We start from the raw sequence: 17,812 nt of genomic DNA, 5'->3' as shown, positions 1-17,812 counted from the left end.
TCCTCAAAGACCCCCCCCCACCACCCAGCCCATGTCCTCTTCACTCTGCTACCATCAGGGAAGAGCCTAAAGACGAACACCCAGCGACACAAGGACAGGTTCTTCCCTGATGCCATCAGATTCATGAATGATCAATGAGCCAAAGACACTGCCTTACTTTTCGTGCACTAATATTTTAATTAAAAAAAAATAAAGTAATGCCGCAAAACATGAAATTTCATGATTTGTTTATGACAATAGCTTCTGATACTGGTAAACCCAAATTACGTGCAAAATTTCGAGGTTTTTTTGATTCCGAGCTATCTGGGGCATAGACATTCTATTTTATTATAGATCTTCAGACAAGTGGAATTCACCCTCACCCCAATTCCAGACTTCTTCTTGTTCCACCATTTGCACCGAGACATCCAGGTGCTTTTGTTTTCCTGTGAATTGAGTAGAATTGTTGAACAAGGAAGTAGAGTCAGTTAAACTGGTTGCTTTGATCCCCGACATCAAATATTGCTCAACATATAAGCCCTGGTTTATTGGGATCTATTTCCCTTTAAAGGTACACCATTGATCCATGAAGATCGTCTAATGCTGATGAGACATTGATGAAACACTCCATCGGCAGCCACAGAAACTTTCTATTGATTTGCAATCTTCATTTCCGACAGGTTGGTAAGGAGGGTGGTGATCTCTCACGGAGATCATTGTGCGAGTTAATCAAAGAACGGAGCCGTACAAATGCAAAGGGTGTGTGGCTAACTGGGTCTCCCAATGGGAAACCGTGCCAGCCATTCATCTTCTTGACCTTGCTCTGCCAATTAAATCATGCCTGATCTATACCCAATGTTAATTTACCAGCCTTAGCTCCTCTGATATCCCTGCTGGCAGGAGTAATATTTTATTTGTCTCGGAAAAATTCTTGCCCTGTGACAGATCTTTGCGAGGCTACTATAAAAGACCCCCTCCCCAATCACCCTGGTCACTGCTCCCTTTGGACAGAAGCTACAGAAGCCTGGTACCTCGAAGTTTAAAGCCAAAGGTTCCATTATTGTCACCTAATACTACATTTAGAATACAACATGCATGAAATGTTTTGACTTCTATTCACTGTAAGGCATCAGGGAGTTCCCACTTTGCCCAAAGCCCCTCACAGAAACCTACAGCACCTGGTGCCCCTGCGCGGTCTCCCCTCCCAGTACTGACCAGGCCTGAGCCTGCTTAGCTTCCGAGATCAGACAATCTCAGGCTTATTCAGGGTATCAGACCTTGTGGACAATCTCGGGCCTATTCAGGGTATCTGATCCTGTGGGCAATCTCGGGCCTATTCAGGGTATCCGACCCTATGGACAAACTCTGGCCTATTCAGGCTATTAGGCTACTTACTCAGGGACAGATCCAATTGCATGAAACAGCTGTCTGCACTATTGCATCACCTTCTTACACCTACATTATCATGAATATTTATAATCTCTCTAATTTACTTCAATTTCCTTTCTATTAAAGTTTTTGATGACAGGTACCAGTTTGGCTGCAGCAAGTAAGAATTTCTGTGCTTATGTACATTGTACAATGTATATAACAATAAACTCATCATCATCATCATTATTAAACTGTCATTCACTCCTCATTAAACTGCTCAACCATAATTCCTCTGGTGAGTACTCTGGCTCCTGAACCTGAAGGTTATGGATTTGAATCTTAGAACATACAGGCCATGCAGCCCTTGATGTTGTGCCGACCTATACAAACCTACTCATCAAACTGAACCTTCCCTACCTCACACCCATAACCCTCTGTTTCTTACATCCATGTGCCCATCTAAGAGACTTTTAAATGCCCCTATGGTATCAGCCTCAACCATTGCCCCAGCAATGCATTCCAGGCACCTGTGCAATAAACTTACCCCTGAAACTTTCCTCCCCTCACTTTGTACCGATGACCTCTGGTATTTGCTACTCTCATCCTGGGATAAAGGTGCTGGCTGTCCACTCATAACAATGTAGACCTCTATTGTCCCTCTCATCCTTCTCCACTCCAAAGAGAAAAGTCCCAGCTCTGCTAACCTTACCTCATTAGACGCATTCTAGGCAACATCCTAGTAAATCTCCTCTGCACCCTCTCCATAGCTTCCACGTCCTTCCAGTAATGAGATGACCAGAACTAAACACAATATTCTAAGTGTGGTCTAACCAGAGTTTTATAGACCTGTAACATGGCGCTTGAACTCAATCGCCCAAATAATGAAGGCCAGCATTGCATAAGGCTTCTAAACTACCCTATAATTAAGTACAATCAGAATTACTAGAGAGATAGATCTTAGAAAGCTGAATGAACTAAAGACGGATAAGTCTCCCGGACCAGATGAGATTCTGAAGGAGGTGACTTTGGAGATTGTGGAGGCATTGGAATTGATTTTCCAGACTCTGGCATAGTTCCAGAGGATTGGAAGGTTTCAAATGTAGTTTCACTGTTTAAGAAAGGAGGGAGGCAGAAAAAAGGAAATTATAGGCCTATTAGTCTGACGTCAGTACTTGGAAAGTTATTAGAGTCGATCCTCAAGGACGAGGTTATGAAATACCTCAAGGTGCATGACATGATAGGTCCAAGCCAGCATGGTTTCATGAAGGAAAGATCTCGCCTGACCAACCCAATGGAATTTTTTTAGGTAATCTCAAGTAGGGTGGACAAGGGAGAGGCTGTGGATGTTGGGTATTTGGATTTTCAAAAGACCTTCAAAAAGGTGCAGCATAAGAAGCTGCTTAATTAGATCAGAGTACAGGCAAGATGTTAGATTGGGTGGAGCATTGGCTGATAGGCAGGAAGTGAAGGGTAGGAATAAAGGTTGGTTGCTGGTTACTTGTGGCGTTCCACAAGGGTCGGTGTTGGGGCCATTTCTTTTTACAATGTACATTGATGATTTAGATTATGGATTGAATGGTTTTGTGGCCAAGTTGGTGGTTCAGTAGGAAGTGTTGAAGAAAACAAACAGTTTCAGAGAGACTTGGACAGTTTAGGAAAGATGGCAGATGAGATACAATGTTGAGAAATGTATGGTTGTACATTTTGGAAGAGGAAATAAACAGGCAGATTATTATTTGGATGGGTGTGGAGGAAAATCTGAACACAAAGGGTTAAGGGTTCACCCATAAGTTGCTTACAAGAACATACAAGAGTCAGTTGCATATTGCTTAGGTGGAAGCAGGGAACCTCAAGGTGTGATTTATCTGCAGACACACTTATCTGCAGACATGATAAGCTTTGGAATTCTGTGAAACAATGATTAAATTATTGCTGAATGTTGACAATGATAAACTATTGTCAGGTTGACCACAACAGGAAGCCCACATACAGGAATGCACTGCCATTTATTTTATATAAACTCTTAAAATTGGCTGTGGACAGAGCAAGTTCAGGCTGGGTACTGGGCCTGCTCTCCAAGATATCTTACTAATAAAACTCTTCCGAAGCGTTACCTTGGTGTCGGTAGTTGATCCTTTCTCCGCAACAAATCTGGCGCTGTAAGCAAGGTCCTATTTGACAGGATCACAAACCTGGGCCTGAAGATCCCGTAGTAGTGAGTGGGTGATGGCCCTAGCCAAGAACCTAGCTGAAAGTGGGTGAGGCAGGCTCACACACCGAGATCCCAGCTTGAGAGGATGAAGTGAGGCTCAGACACAGAGATCCCCGCTTGAGAGGGTGAGGTGATATACAGAGAGAAGGAGTCTCTCTATCTAAAATGGGGGGGAAGACGGAGAAGTAAAACCCAGGGTGACAACGCAGACAGAAGAGGCACTAGTGCACGCACTGTAAAGTAAGCGAACTGACAACTGTGTATATTTTGTATAACTGTTGTTAAGATTTAACAGGAGACCAAGATGGGAAATCGGCTCAGCAAGTCAATTATTCCCAGTCGAGCACACAAGTCTGTTCCCAGGCCACAACAATGACCCTGATGAAAAAGCCACAAAAGACCGAAGGAAAGAAACAATGGAGACTTCGCCAACTGGTAGGAGATCCGCTGCAGCCCCTGGGTTCGTCAGCTGACATCGTGGTGAGAGAAACAGGAAACTGGGATTATGCCGTCCCATTCAGTAATGATCTATATGGGTGGTTCACGAATGAATAGCCGTACGGGGGAAGTTTTAATTTAAAGCTGATAACAGATTTGAAAGAATCTACTAATAGTGAAGGAGGAGACCCCATTTGGGACCTCGGATATTTTAATGGGTGTTTTAATAAATGGACAGAGGTCCAGAAGCGGCATCAGCCTGCAACTGGAAAGGAAGGAAAAGGGACAGTCCCTAATTCGGAGCTTCCGGGGCCCCCTTCATACTCCCCCCAGAGCACCATCTGCGCCTCCGGGCACGGCCTCCACGCCTCCTGTCGGCCTGTATCCCCAGTTATCTGCTGGAAGGGGAAGCGATTGGGACAACCTGGTCCAGGCAGCAGTGGCTTATGCCAGCAGGCCACGGGACGGGGCCCCCGTCGGACCCGTACATCAGGCTGAACCTCCTGTTTCGCGAGAGGCAAATGTTGCCTCGGCGCCTGATGCTTCAGGGCACAGAGAACCCAGGTCTGAGAAAGGATTGGAGTAACAACATGTAGGGGGGCAAAGGAAAAGCCAGATTCAACTAGTCAAATGCCCCGAAAAATAATCGGAGACACCCCATACTAAAGCACTGGATGCCCACTGAGGCACGGGACATGATTAGAGCAGCACCAGACCCAGTAAGGAGACCCATGGCGTTCCACCATTGACTACAACAAACCTGTGCCATCTGTCATCCCTTGCCTGGTGACGTCCGTATGCTGTTACAAGCTGCCTATGGATCCTACTGGCAGGCAGTAAAAGGATCTTTTCTAGTCCCAAAAGGAGAAAATGGGAGAAGTAACATGCTGCCTCCAGAAGGCTAGGAAAGAAACAATTGATTTTGTGGTTCATTTTAAAAACACTTGGGAAGAAAATGCTGGGGTGCCTTCACAAGATAACCAATCCTTGGCTGTGCAGACCTTGTTAAATTGCCTGCTACCCCAAAATGTACAAGATGAAGCAATTGGATTGACAGGGAAAGAATTGGGCTGACACTGTTACTGTATTGACTAATATGGACAGAGAAGAGTTATTCACCCAGAAGGAGAAACAGACAGGGCAGTTTTATATGTATACAAAGAATGAACATAAGGGAGAGGGCAGGATAAGACCCAGGATCAGTGCCGAAATTGCGGAACGAAGGGTCATTGGGCATGGGAATGTAGAAGCCAGCCCTGGGGAAGAGGATGGCAAAGAGTGGATGCCCATTGCCCTAGAGATCCTGGCCCTTATCAAAATCCCTTTGCGGGCTAGGACTGTAACCAACGGCCCCAGTTCTCCTTTCAGCAGCCCAACCCGTAGGGGTGCCTGGAGGAGTCGGTGGTACAGGCCCCCATCCTCCAATTGTCCTTAGATGGAGAAAGCCAGGCTATGCTTAATGTGCGGGTGGGGGGAAAAGAGAGTTTGATGTTGGTGGATACCGGGGCCACCATGTCATTTATGCCACAATCCACAGGATTACCCCTGAGGGAAAAAACTGTAGGTAGCATTGGGGTGTCCAGGACCCTTATGACTGACCCTGTTTCACAGCCCACCATCCTGATGGTGGGAGATAGTTAAGTAGAGGAAAGATTGATTGTGTCACCCATGACCTCTGTTCCTATCTTAGGGAGACAAGCTCTCTGCAAACTTAATGCTACTTTATATTGTACCAAGGAGGGAGTTTATATGCATCTGCCCGCCACTAATACATAACAGCATCTGCATTTGCTGTGTGATTCTAAACAGAAACACGACAAGTCACAACAAGTCCCCATGTTGCCCATGACACTCACTCGAGATGTCACTTCCCCAGAGCAGGAGTTGGAACTGAAAACCGCGCAAGAAACAGCTTCTGCCCAAGAGCAGTGTACGTGGGAAATCCACGGCTGCCGAGTGGACAAAGGCTTGTGGAAGAGTAAAGACGGAAGGGTAGTGTGCCTGCGAAGTCTATATCGGCCCATAGTAAAACTGGCCCACAGGCAAGCCCACCTGGGAAAAGTGGAAATGCTGCATAATATAAAGGAGGTATGGTTTGCCACCGGAATTTCTACAAACATAGAAAGACAAGTGAGGAATTGTCTCATCTGTCAGCAGAACAATTGGGGATGTTCACACGCCAAATTTGATCGATTGCCCCCTGCTCAGGCCCCCTTTTAGAACTTGCAGATTGACTTTGCCCATATGACCCCTTGTAAAGGGTACAAGTACTTGCTGATTATAGTGGATACGTTTACCTGATGGATAGAAGCCTACCCGACTAGGAGAGATGATGTCCAGACAGTGGCCAAAGTCCTGATGAAGGAATTGACATAGACATAGAAGATAGGAGCAGGAGTAGGTCATTCGACCCTTCGAGCCTGCTCCGCCATTCAATGAGATCATGGCTGATCTTAAAGTTCAGTACCCCGTCCCCACCTTCTCTCCGTAACCTTTAATACCCTTATACTGAAGAAATAGATCTAATTCCCTCTTAAATATATTTAATGAACCTGCCTCAACTGCCCTCTGTGGCAATGAATTCCACAGATTCACCACCCTCTGGGTAAAGAAATTCCTCCTCATCTCGGTCCTAAATGGTTTGCCTATTATCCTCAAACCATGGCCCCGGGTTCTGGATTTTCCCATCATTGGAAACATCCCATCTGCATCCATTCTGTCCAGTCCTGCCAGAAATTTATATGTCTCTATGAGATCCCCTCTCAATCTTCTAAACTCCAGCGAGTACAATCCCAATTTGCGCAATCTTTCCTCATAAGTCATTCCTGCCATTCCAGGTGTCAGCCTGGTGAATCGCCTCTGCATTCCCTCCATTGCAAGAGCATCCTTCCTTAGATAAGGTGACCAAAACTGCACACAATACTCCAGGTGTGGTCTCACCAAGGCCCTGTACAGCTGCAGTAAGGTATCCTTGTTCCTATACTCAAACCCTCTTGATATGAAGGCCAACATACCAATTGCCTTTTTAACCGCCTGCTGTACCTGCATGCTCGCCTTCAGAGACTGGTGTACAAGTACCCCTAGGTCTCTCTGCACTTCCCCATCTCTTAATCTATTGCCATTCAAATAGTAATCTGCCCTCCGGTTTGTATTACCAAAGTGGATAACCTCACATTTATCCACATTGTAGTGCATTTGCCATGTATCTGCCCAGTCCCTCAATTTATTGCTTCCTGACCCCCTCTTCCGTGCACACAACCCCTCCTAGCTTAGTGTCATCTGCAAATTTGGAGATATTACATCCAATCCCCTCATCCAGATCATTAATGTAAATTGTGAACAGCTGGGGTCCCAGTACAGATCCCTGTGGTACCCCACTGGTCACCGCCTGCCACTCAGAAAACGAGCCATTTATCCCAACTCTCTGTCTTCTACCTGCCAGCCAGTTCTCAATCCACATCAATACTTTTCCCCCAATCCCATGAGCCTTGATTTTGGAAGCCAGTCGTTCATGCGGGACCTTATCGAAGGCCTTTTGGAAGTCCAGGTACACCACATCCACTGGCTCTCCCCCATCTATTTTACCTGTCACCATCTCAAAGAATTCCAATAGATTTGTCAAGCACGATTTATCTTTTGTAAATCCATGTTGACTCCATCTGATCCCTTCTCTGCTAGTCATATGCTCCGCTATTACATCCTTAATAATGGATTCCATCATTTTGCCCACTACTGATGTAAAGCTCACCGGCCTATAATTCCCCGCTTTTTCTCTACCCCCCTTTTTAAATAGTGGGGTAACATTAGCTACCCTCCAATCCATGGGTACTGATCCTGAGTCTATCGAGTTCTGGAAAATAATTTTTTTTTTTATATTTTTCACACCATAAATCACAATAGCCATGATATACACTTTTTCTTTTCCACACATTTACAGTGACTTTTTCTCCCTCCCCCCTCCCTCCTCCCAAGCCACCCCCCCACCCCCCCCCCCTCTCATCCATTTTAGGTATACAATCTAGGTTGCATTAATTCAGTTAGACAATGTTGTCATTCAACAAAAATACACCAGAAATTCTACTGAGTCCATTCTTTTCTTTTCTTCTCCTTCCATCAACTTAGGTAATGTTTGTTCCCGGTAGGTTTTCGCTATTGTATTTAATGTAAGGCTCCCATACTTGTTCGAATATTTCAATATTATTTCTTAAACTATATGTTATTTTTTCTAATGGAATACATTTATTCATTTCTATATACCATTGTTGTATTTTCAAATTATCTTCCAATTTCCAGGTTGACATAATACATTTTTTTGCAACGGCTAGGGCTATCTTGACAAATCTTTTTTGTGCATCTTCCAAGTCAATTCAAAAATTCTTTATTTTTTATGTTACTTAGGAGAAAGATCTCTGGATTCTTTGGTATATTGTTTTCTGTTATTTTATTTAATATCTGATTGAGATCATCCCAAAATTTTTCTACTCTCTCACATGTCCAGATTGCATGAATTGTTGTTCCCCTTTCTTTTTTACATCGAAAACATCTATCAGATACTGTTGGGTCCCATTTATTTAACTTTTGCCGTGTAATGTATAGTCTGTGTAACCAATTATATTGTATCATACGCAGCCTCGTATTTATTGTATTTCTCATCGTTCCAGAGCATAACTTCTCCCATGTTTCCTTTTTTATCTTTATATTTAAATCTTGTTCCCATTTTTGTTTAGTTTTACCATTTGTTTCCTCATTCTCCTTTTCTTGCAGTTTAATATACATATTTTTTATAAATCTTTTGATTAACATTGTATCTGTAATCACATATTCAAGGTTACTTCCCTCTGGTAAACTCAAGTTGCTTCCTAATTTATCTTTCAAGTAGGATCTCAGTTGGTAATATGCCAGCGCTGTATCTCCAGTTATATTGTACTTATCTCTCATTTGTTCAAAGGATAAGAATCTACTTCCTGAAAAACAATTTTCTATTCTTTTAATCCCTTTTTTTTCCCATTTTCTAAAGGCAAGGTTGTCTATTGTAAAAGGGAGTAGCTTATTTTGCGTCAATATTAGTTTTGGTATTTGGTAATTTATTTTATTTCTTTCTACATGAATCTTCTTCCATATATTGAGGAGATGGTGTAATACTGGAGAAGTTCTATGTTGTACCAATTTTTCGTCCCATTTATATAATATGTGTTCAGGTATCTTTTCCCATATTTTATCTAATTCTAGTCTCGTCCAGTCTGGTTTTTCCCTTGTTTGATAAAAATCTGATAGGTACCTTAATTGTGCGGCTCTATAATAATTTTTGAAGTTTGGCAATTGTAAGCCTCCTTGTTTATACCATTCTGTTAATTTATCTAGTGCTATCCTCGGTTTCCCCCCTCTCCATAAAAATCTCCTTATTATTTTCTTTAACTCTTTGAAGAATTTTTCTGTCAGTTGTATTGGCAATGCCTGAAATAAGTATAGTATCCTTGGAAAAATGTTCATTTTAATACAGTTTATCCTTCCTATCAGTGTTAGTGGTAGCTCTTTCCAATGCTCTAAATCGTCCTGTAATTTTTTCATTAGTGGATTGTAATTGAGTTTATATAATTGGCCTAGATTTTGTTTATTTGCACACCTAGGTATCTTATTGCCTGCGTTTGCCATCTGAATGGGGATTCCTCCTTAAATTTTGAGAAATCCGCGTTATTCATAGGCATTGCTTCACTTTTATTTACGTTTATCTTGTATCCCGACACTTCTCCATATTCCTTCAATTTCTTATATAGTTCTTTTATTGATAGTTCTGGTTCTGTTAAGTACACTATCACATCATCCGCAAACAGACTGATTTTATATTCCCTGTCTTTTATTTTTATTCCTTTTATATTATTATCTCTTCTTATCGATTCTGCTAGTGGTTCTATAGCTAGCGCAAACAATAATGGTGATAGTGGGCATCCCTGCCGCGTTGACCTGCTTAAGTTAAATTGCTTTGATAAATGTCCATTTACTGTCACTTTCGCTAACGGTCCCTCATATAATGCTTTAATCCAATTAATAAACTTCTCCGGTAAACTGAATTTTTGCAATACTTTGAACAAGTAATTCCATTCTACTCTGTCGAAGGCCTTCTCTGCGTCTAAAGCAACTGCTACTGCCGGTGCTTTATTTCCTTCTACTGCATGAATTAAGTTAATAAATTTACAAATATTGTCTGTTGTGCATCTTTTTTTGATAAATCCAGTTTGGTCTAAATTTACCATTTTCGGTACCTGTTCTGCTAATCTGTTCGCTAATAGTTTAGCTATTATCTTATAATCTGTGTTTAGCAGAGATATTGGTCTATATGACGCTGGTGAGAGTGGATCTTTCCCTTGTTTTAGTATCACTGTAATTATTGCTGTTTTACATGAATCTGGTAAGTTTTGTGTCTCATCAATCTGGTTGATTACATCCAGGAGGGGCGGTATTATTAGGTCTTTAAATGTTTTGTAGAATTCTATTGGGAGTCCATCCTCTCCTGGTGTCTTATTATTTGGTAAATTTTTTATTATCTCTTGTATTTCTACTGTTCCAAATGGTTCTGTTAATTTATTTTGTTCCTCTATTTGTAGTTTTGGTAGTTCAATTTTAGTCAAAAATTCATCTATTTTCCCTTCTTTCCCTTCGTTTTCGGTTCGGTATAATTGTTCATAGAATTCTCTGAAGTTTTCCTTAATTTCTTTTGGATTATATGTAATTTGTTTGTCTTTTTTCCTTGTTGCCAATACCATTTTCTTAGTTTGCTCTGTCTTAAGCTGCCATGCTAAGATTTTGTGTGTTTTTTCACCTCGTTCATAATATTTCTGTTTTGTCTTCATTATATTCTTCTCCACCTTATATGTATGTAATGTTTCATATTTTATTTTTTTATCCGCCAATTCTCTTCTTTTGGTTGTATCTTCCTTTATTGCTAATTTTTTTTCTATGTTTATTATTTCCCTTTCCAACTGCTCTGTTTCCTGATTATAGTCCTTCTTCATCTTGGTTGCATAACTTATTATTTGCCCTCTAATGAATGCTTTCATTGCGTCCCATAGTATAAACTTATCTTCCACTGATTCCGTATTTACTTCAAAGTACATTTTTAATTGTTTTTCAATAAATTCTCTAAAATCCTGTCTTTTAAGTAGCATGGGGTTTAATCTCCATCTATACATTCTTGGAGGGATGTCCTCTAGCTCTATTGCCAATAACAGGGGTGAGTGGTCCGATAATAGTCTAGCTTTATATTCTGTTTTCCTAACTCTCCCTTGAATGTGGGCTGATAACAGGAATAGGTCTATCCTTGAGTATGTTTTATGTCTAGTCGAGTAGTATGAGTATTCCTTTTCTTTTGGGTTTTGTTTCCTCCATATGTCCACAAGTTTCATTTCTTGCATTGATTTAATTATAAATTTGGTTACTTTGTTCTTCCTGTTAATTTTTTTCCCCGTTTTATCCATATTTGGATCCAAATTCAGATTGAAATCCCCTCCTATTAGTATGTTCCCTTGCGTATTAGCTACCTTCAAAAAGATATCTTGCATAAACTTTTGATCTTCTTCGTTAGGTGAATATATATTAAGTAGATTCCAAAGCTCTGAATATATCTGACATTTTATCATAACATATCTCCCTGCTGGATCTATTATTTCCTCTTCTATTTTAAATGGCACATTTTTGCTAATTAATATAGCCACTCCTCTTGCTTTTGAATTATACGATGCTGCTGTTACATGTCCTACCCAATCTCTCTTTAATTTCTTGTGCTCCAATTCAGTTAAGTGTGTTTCTTGGACAAATGCTATATCTATTTTTTCCTTTTTCAGTAAATTTAGTAGTTTCTTCCTTTTAATTTGGTTATGTATTCCATTAATATTTAGAGTCATATAGTTCAGCGTAGCCATTTTATATTTTGTTTATCTTCTCTTTCCGTTTTTCCATCATTACCTTTCCTCCTTTTCCATTTCTGTTTTCTTATTTTCAACTCTTTACCAGACAACATTCCTACAACATCCAACATTTTCCTTATTCTCCTATGTCTATCTTCTTTATCCCCAATCTCCCCTTCCCCTCCTGAGTTGCCCTTTATCCCTTGTCGGACAACCACATCTCCCCTCTCCATTTGGATTTGCGAATCCACTCGCAAGCGTCAACTGATTTTGCAGTGACCGCTCTTTTCCCCCACCCAGCCCCCCCCAGAAAAGATTTCGCTTTTTATATGTCACAAAGGTCACTCTTTTAATTCCCTCCTTATTCTCTCTATTCCATTACCTTCCCTTATTAATTCTTGTCTATACTCTCTATGTTTTCCTCTAATTACAGATACTTTCACATATGCCCATTGTCTCTATTCACTCTTATACCTCTTTACCCGCATACATATCAATCGTGGTCATTTTTACCCTCCTTACCTGTCTTCATCCCTCAGTCTATTTTTGTAATTGTTCTGCAAATTTTCGTGCTTCTTCTGGATCCGAGAATAGTCTGTTTTGTTGTCCTGGAATAAATATTTTCAATACCGCAGGATGCTTCAGTGTAAATTTATATCCTTTCTTCCATAAAATCGCTTTTGCTGTATTGAACTCTTTTCTCTTCTTTAGGAGTTCAAAGCTTATATCTGGATAAATGAAGATTTTTTGCCCTTTATACTCCAGTGGTTTGTTGCCCTCTCTTACTTTTTCCATTGTCTTCTCCAGTACCTTTTCTCTTGTAGTATATCTTAGGAATTTTACTACAATAGATCTTGGTTTTTGTTGTGGTTGTGGTTTAGGGGCCAATGCTCTATGTGCCCTTTCTATTTCCATTTCTTGCTGTAGTTCTGGACATCCTAGGGCCTTAGGGATCCATTCTTTTATAAACTCCCTCATATTCTTGCCTTCTTCATCTTCCTTAAGGCCCACTATCTTTATGTTATTTCTTCTGTTACAATTTTCCATTATATCTATTTTTTGGGCTAGTAATTCTTGTGTCTCTTTAGTTTTTTTATTAGATTCCTCCAATTTCTTTTTTAAGTCTTCTACCTCCATTTCTGCTGCTATTGCCCGTTCTTCCATCTTGTCCATTTTTTTCCCCATTTCTGTTAAGGTCATATCCATTTTATTTATTTTCTTTTCTGTGTTGTTTATTCTTCTTCTTAAATCATTGAATTCCTGTGTTTGCCATTCTTTAAATGACTCCATGTATCCTCTAACAAGAGCAAGTATATCCTTTACCTTGCCTTTCCCTTTATCTATTTCACTGTATTCTTCCTCTTCTTCTTCCTCTAGGTTGGCCATCTGTTGTTTCTTTGTTGCCCTTTCCTCCTCTTCTTTCTTGTTTCCATTGTCTTCTGTGGTCTCTTCTTGCTGCAGGTGTTCTGCAGCTGTCGTTGCCGGCTGTGGAGATCGACTCCCCAGCTGGTCCCCCCTCCCGTCGGTGTGTTTTTTTTCATGCGCGGTTGCGCACTTTTACTCGGCTCTGTGAGCCATTGTTGTAGTTCTTTTTCTACCGACCTGAGGTAGTGGGGTCTTCTCTCCACAGCGGGCCTCTTCGGACAGGTAAGGCCTTCACCTTTTTCCTCCGTTGTCTTCTCTTCCTCTCTTCTTTCCGTTGATTTTGATTTTTCTCCTTTTGTCTCCATCTTCTTTCCACCTTTATACTCACTTTTCTTTAACTTGTATTTCTGTGCCTTTGTATTTTCTCTTGTTTTTCCCGACTTTTCTGGAGAGGGCTGGAGTTCACCGTCCGGCCACTACTCCATCACGTGACTCCTCCCCGGAAAATAATTCTTAAAGCATCTGCTATCTGAATGGCCACTTCCTTAAGTACCCTAGGATGTAGATTATCAGACCCTTGGGATTTATCTGCCTTCAATCCCATCAATTTCCCTTACTACAGGATCCCCAGAGGGATAAATAGCGATAGAGGGACCCATTTTACGGGAAAGATATTGGTAGCCCTGACCAAGATAATGAGGGATCCAATGGTGCTCAGGCCAGAGATATTTCTGAGACAGCCAAAAGGAAAGTTTGAATTTTGCCATCCCCTCAAATAAAACAGACTTCCAGAGCCTTGTGGAAGTTATTGGCAGCAGAACCTACCCCACTTTACCATGCTCTTTGAGCCACCCTATAGGGTCACCCATAGGAAAGCCACATTCCTATGGGGACCAGAACAACAGGCTGCTTTTGACACAGCAAAGCAAGCTGTTGAACAAGCACTGCCCCTTGCCCCCTGTCAGGCAGGTGTTCCTTTTAAATTACAGATCTTGGCCAGTAAGGCAGGTGCTGAATGGAACCTCTGGCAGAAAATCCAAGGGTGCAGAGTCCTGCTAGTCTTCGGGACAGAATCTCCGCCTAGTGCCACCGCTCTCTACAACCCATTTGACACCGGGACATTGGCCAACACTTTTCTCAGGGTTGTTTATGAATTTGCAAGCACCTGTACAGTGACACCAAATTGACGACTGATCAACAAGACAGTTTGTCATGTATTACGAAAAAAATCGGCAAGAGAACAGCTGTTGCTCTGGAAACTATCACTGGACATTCTATCTTGTCAAGTCTTCAACTTTTTTTTTTAAATTGCAGATTTTGCTGTGGTTTTTACAATGCATAATGTCTCTAAGCACACTCAGAGAAACTGAAATTTATAGATACTTAATCTATAAAGTGGATGTAAAGTTAGTTTGTGAGCTGACCAGTCAATGATCAGACGGTGGTAGGAAACATTGTATATATTTTGTTTTGCAATGACAGCATCACCCAAGAAACTACCATTAACAGAAAAACACCTCATGGGGTGGGGGCTATGGGAGTCTTTATTTAAAAAACACTAAATTGGCTAATTTTCTGTCCTGACTTTTCTTGGCTATTGTTACAGGGATCCAACGCAGGCACTTGGGGCCCCCGTTGAAAGAGAACGTAAGCAGGAATGACATCCTGGTGTCAAACGTGAGCCCAGAAAAGCAGACGCCCCAGGTACATCCCGGATGTAGACCTGCTGGCCTGCCCCATCATGGGGTAGCACAGTGACGAGTACTGTGCTCTGTGCCTGAGGAGTGCCCAAGCATGAGGCCAAGGCATGGGATGCGCAAGCCAGGAGAGGACTCTGGGATTAGGGGATATGGGGAGAAGGCAGGTAGGTGGAGTTAGGTCATAAATTAGATCAGCCATGATCTTATTGAATAGCGGAGCAGGCTTGATGGGCCATTTTTGGCCTACTCCTGTTCCTACTTCCTATGGCACCTAATGGATGACCTTGCACTGCCTGCTCGCAGACGTTGGTAAGGGTGCTCATATTTGCCAGCTAAGCCGGAGAATCCAGCATAGGAGTTGGTGACCAAATAAATTCCTTTTTCTATCTTCCCCTCTGACACTGGAGAGCAGCTCCTACAGCACCCTGCCCCATTGGTAACACAATAACCCTGTTTGGTCAGGGGTGTGGGGACTGGTGAGGTGTTGTCATTGAATTTGACTTTGTGCCTTGTCCAGCATTCGGACAGCACTAGTGAATATATTGACCCACTTGATCAGTATTTTTTTTTACATGTTTTGACTTGTAACATACATAGTTATTGATTGTCTCCTGAATGGCGAGTGGTGTGACCTCCAAGGGGTGTATTGTATTGGAAACCTGGAGGCAGGTAGAAGATTGCACACCGCCAGCAAATCCTCACTCCCCTTATTAACTCTACCCATTTGGATAGACTGATTAATGTAAATGACCAAATTACCCAACTGACAAAAAAATTAGGACGGACCACAAGTCAAGCCCAAGTGGATTTAATTTACAAGGAGGGACAGTTGATCCAGTTTGCAGACCGGGTCACTCAGCTCTCTGCCCATCATTGGTGGAATATTTTTAAGGGATGGTCCCCTAAAGCTAACACTGCACCCAATCGTCGGTCTGATTATTGCCCTGTTAGTACTGTTACTCCTTATTATATGATTTGGCAGGTAGAGAAGACTGAAAGGAAGGTACAATACAAGTTGTTAAAGGTGACTGAAAATGCTAGAAGGAGAAAAGGACACATTTATTTAGTGGAGTTAGGTATGGGATCTTGATCTCTGGATCAAGAAGGAGGGAACTGTGGAGGAAAATCTGAACACAAAGTGTTAAGGGTTCACCCATGGTTGCTTACAAAAACATTCAAGAGTCAGTTGCATATTGCTTAGGTGGAGGCAGGGAACCTCAAGGTGTGATTTATCTGCAGACACACTTATCTGCAGACATGATAAGCTTTGGAATTCTGTGAAACAATGATTAAATTATTGCAGAATGTTGACAATTATAAACTATTGTCAGGTTGACCGCAACAGGAAGCCCACATGCAGGAATGCACTGCCATTTATTGTATATAAACTCTGTTAAAACTGGCTGGGTGCTGGGCATGCTCTCCAAGATATCTTGCTAATAAAACTCTTCTGAAGCGTTACCCTGATGTCGGTAGTTAATTCTTTCTCCACAACAATGGGGAGAAAATTGAAAGTTCTAAAGTCCAAAAGGACTTAAAGTTAACCACCAGGTTGGATTGGCAGTAAAGAAAGCAAATGCTATGTTGGCATTAATTTCAAGAGGAATAGTGTATAAAAGTAGAGGTGTTGAGGAGGTTCTATGGGGCACTGGAGAGACCTCATTTGGAGAATTGTGTGCAGTTTTGGGCCCCTTATCTTAGAAGGGATGTAATGATGTTGAAGAGAGTGCAGAGAAGATTTACCAGGATGATTCCAGGAATGCAAGGGCTAACATATGTTTAGAGATACTTGGACTGTATTCATTAGAGTATAGAAGAATGAGAGTGGATCTTTTAGAAACATTTCAAACACTGAAAGGATTAGACAGAGTAGATGTGAATTATTTCCTTGGTGGGTGAATCCAGGACAAGAGGACACAGCCTTTGAATTAGAAGGTACCCATTTAAAACAGAGATGAGGAGAAATTTCTTTAGCCAGAGGGTCGTGGATTGATGGAATTCATTACCACTAGTTGTGAAGGCCCAATCATTTTGAGAGTTTAAAGGGGGAGATTGATATATATCTTATTAGTCATGGTATCAAGGGATATGGGGAAAAGGCCAGAAGTTGGAACTTGATGTGAGGATACTTAGCTCAGGGTGGAGTTGTAGAGCAGACTCAATGGGCTGAGTGGCCTGCTTCTGTTCCTTTACCTTGTAAACCTGCGCAGTACCCTTGAGAGATCTATGGATCTGGACCCCAAGGTCCCTCTGTTCTTCCATGCTCCTGCCATTCACCATGCACTCAGCCTTCAAGATTGACCTTAAGCTGGAGTCGATGCTTTAGCCTTGTGTAACTTTGCTGTTGGTCTTGTGTCTTTGATGGAGCTTTACGCCATGGCCACATCTCATCTTACTACTCTTGGTAATCAGTCCCAGGAGGATTAGAGAGTTCTTCCCACCCCCCCCCCCCCCCATATTTATCTAATAATGAGATCGTCCATTGAGAACAGCTTTTTCATCTTCAATCATTGCAAAGGCAACTATATTTCCAAAGCAGTCCTTTGTTTGTGAAGCACACTGGAGGTAGTCCAGAAGGTGCTATGTAAATGCACATCTGGTCATTGCATGTCATACAAAATTCGGAATGTTAGACATGCTAAATGACAACTGTTTGTGAAAAAGGTTTGTGTAGCAGCAGCCAGTAAGAATTTCAGTGCATCTGTGCGTTTACTTACATACATGACGATAAAGGCACCCTGAATTATCATACCACCATTCACTATTGCTGCAGATGTTGAGGCAGTTCTGTCTCTGAGCGGGGAATGGGAGGGGGGGGGGGAAGCGCTTTGCCTTTCAGATGATTC

The 17,812-nt window shown here is 41.8% G+C and overlaps 1 long non-coding RNA gene across 1 annotated transcript; it reads left to right on the top strand.

The window, feature by feature from the left end:
- Positions 1–561: 561 nt before the first annotated feature.
- On the top strand, positions 562–16,378 carry LOC138761585 (uncharacterized). The gene is made up of 3 exons (XR_011356380.1): positions 562–659; positions 3,849–4,042; positions 14,873–16,378. It is a non-coding gene; the product is annotated as an uncharacterized lncRNA (long non-coding RNA).
- Positions 16,379–17,812: the final 1,434 nt, after the last annotated feature.

The sequence above is a fragment of the Narcine bancroftii genome, chromosome 4 (genome assembly GCF_036971445.1).
Source record: "Narcine bancroftii isolate sNarBan1 chromosome 4, sNarBan1.hap1, whole genome shotgun sequence".
NCBI lineage: Eukaryota > Metazoa > Chordata > Chondrichthyes > Torpediniformes > Narcinidae > Narcine > Narcine bancroftii.
The sequence above is the reverse complement of the archived record's forward strand: the minus strand, read 5'-3'. Positions and strand labels throughout refer to the sequence as shown.